Source organism: Suncus etruscus, chromosome X (genome assembly GCF_024139225.1).
Source record: "Suncus etruscus isolate mSunEtr1 chromosome X, mSunEtr1.pri.cur, whole genome shotgun sequence".
Classification (NCBI taxonomy): Eukaryota; Metazoa; Chordata; class Mammalia; order Eulipotyphla; family Soricidae; genus Suncus; species Suncus etruscus.
Genome location: NC_064868.1, coordinates 89,295,200 through 89,297,853, shown reverse-complemented (window position 1 = coordinate 89,297,853; position 2,654 = coordinate 89,295,200). Strand labels below are relative to the sequence as shown.

Sequence of the window (2,654 nt, the reverse complement as noted above, 5' to 3'; positions counted from 1 at the left end):
ATAAAAATATAAATATAAATGAAGACAACAACTTCAATCTTCATCTAGCCACATCAAAACAATAAAATCGATTAAAAATTGATAGATAAATAAAAAAGGAGAAAAATTGTTTTGTGCTTTTTTTTCCCTCCTGCACAGGCACAGTAAATATTGGGGTCATTTGAAAAGGAATTCTGTTGTGTATGTAAATATTTTAGGGGATTACTATGTTACTCACCCTAAACTGATTGGTGATTGTGCCCTACCCTAGGGTGTGACCTGGCATTCTGCCCCCACCCTAGGGTAGTACCTGATTCTGCTTCCACCATTGGTTGGTATCTGATCCCACCATTGGGTGGTACCTGATTCTGATGGATAAAAACAAGAGTCTGTGGAAGGCCAGGGCTTTTTGGCTGGAACTGAAGCTGAGTCTTTGGACTTCAGTCTTGTCCACGGAATAAAGCGAATATTTCCACGAGCCTGACTGTCTGCGAGTTGTTTACCCACCGTTTCACCTCAGAACCGTCAGCTAGACAGGGTGGCAGACGCGTGCTCCGAGCTGGAAGAGAAAGGCATCATCCTCCATCCCACCATCAGTCAACCTCTTCAGGGGCTGACTTGCTACAGAATTCCCTTGGCCTAAGAGCTACAGGGTTTCTCCACCCTTGGAGTATATTGTCATGGGATTAACTATAGACTCCGTACAGGTTCATTTACTCTCCACTTGATGCTTTCATGCTGTTTGGAAGACTTCTGCTTTATCCTGGGTGATAAAGTCAGACCTATGTATCTAAAGATCTTGGTATCTACACAAGTCGAGGGGTGGAACTTATGATGAAGTCTTTTTTTGTGGTTCTAGAAGTTCTGATCCCTCAGTGTCATTTTAATCTGTCTTCTATAGTTGGTGGTCTTGGTCTTTGCGTTGATCCTAGGATGTTTCCAGAAGACTCATTCTGTTGCAATTGTCTCAGACAGACCTTTAGAACTGGAGATCATGGTTGTTGTGCAGGCCGTAGCTCAAACTCTAGACCAGGGATTTTTTATTGGTCCCAGGATACAGACAGTCCGGTCACGGTTCTATCAGCCAGTCATCTGTAGATCGCAATGTTGGCTTTTGGACAGATCAAAGGGTGACAAGTCTTCTGATTTTGTCTTATTGTTAGCTGGTGGGGTAGGATAAACTGCTCTTAGGTCAAGTTGTTCCCATTTTCCTCGTTGTCAGGATATCATTTTAGAGCTGGCACTTGATGGTGTCCCAACAGTATTAAGGATGTCCCAGACGGGATTTTTTTCCTGTAGCTGTTGTAAAGAACTGTGTCATTTCTATATCTGGGATCCAGGGTTCAAGGCTGGACAAATAATGTCTAATTACCTGGGGTCTTAGTTGGGTCCACATGACATATTTTCAGGGTGGGAGATGTCCCTGTATTATAAACAAGTATCAGTTCTTATCACTAGTAGATAAGAGCTCATTTTTATACCTAAGATTTCCCCTTTCTTTAGTGTGTCTTTGCAGGGGGAAATGGTGCTGCATTATATTGCTGGTGCACTTGGGGGTGGAAAGAGAAGAAAGCAGAACAGGCCACACTCTCAAAAAATATAAAAAATAGAAATAAAACTATATGTGCTCACATAAATATATAAAAAATGAAATAACAAGGTAATTAGGAGAACAAAATGATGCAATAGACTATCTTACATTTTGGGGAAAAGCAGGTAAAGAGGTACTGTGTACAGTACTTATGATGGAAGTATAGGTTTCCCCATTGTCTTTTGGGATTTTCTTGTGGTGTGTGGTTTCCCGAGCGCCTTTTCATCATGATCCTGACCTTCTTCAGATTGGTAAGAGAATCACGTCAGGAAGGTCTTGGGAAAAGTTTTTGCTTTGGGGGTACTTTTAGAGCTAAGTCCGTTTTCAAGTAACAGTCCATATTAGGAAGAGTTGGTAAGGAGGGACGCGCAGCATGAGTCAGCAGGGGAGTTGGTTGGCTCTTCATGCCGAGGATGAGGTGTGGGTTTGACTGGGTGTCCCTTCACTTGGGTGCTGGGTACTGGTTCTTTGGGGTAGAAGGTTAGTCTTGATGCCTAATGGATTAAGAACTGAGGGTGATACTTACCTGGCAGGGGTGATTCCATGATCAGGAAGGTGGTTTCCCCAGGGCGAGGACCACCCATTGTACTCCGGGTGTGCTGACCCCTGCGATTTCCCCAAACGTGGGAAACTCGACTGCATAATTTATGATAGTGGAGGGCTGTGTGCGCACTCTCCCCTAACAAGAGAGGAAAAAAAGAACTGAGGATGAAGAGTTTTAATAAGGTGGGGAATCTGGATGGGGTTGGGGTGTGCAGGGATAGTCGGATATCCAAAGGGGGGGAAGGGGAAAGTATATAGAAGGGACAGGAAAGAAGAAAATAAAAAAATACATTAAAAAGAAAAGAAGAGAGAAGAGAGGAGAGAAGAGCAAGGGAATTCTAGTTTGCTTGAATGTGTTAGATGAGTAGGGCCTGTAGTATGTCTGTAGGTTACTGTTGCTGCTTTGGTGGTCTGGCTCGACACGTGCTTCAAGTCCTAAAAGAAGGTATAACCTAGAGATAAAGTGTATGTTAAAGAGTTTTTTCAGGACATTCTCGTAGTGCCAGCCAGGTATGGTATCTCCTGTGACTGAGCCCAGAGA

The 2,654-nt window shown here is 43.3% G+C and overlaps 1 non-coding gene across 1 annotated transcript; it reads left to right on the top strand.

The window, feature by feature from the left end:
* Positions 1–2,088: 2,088 nt before the first annotated feature.
* Positions 2,089–2,252, top strand: LOC125999776 (U1 spliceosomal RNA). Its single transcript, XR_007492246.1, has one exon. It is a non-coding gene; the product is annotated as a U1 spliceosomal RNA (small nuclear RNA).
* The last annotated feature ends 402 nt before the right edge of the window (positions 2,253–2,654 follow it).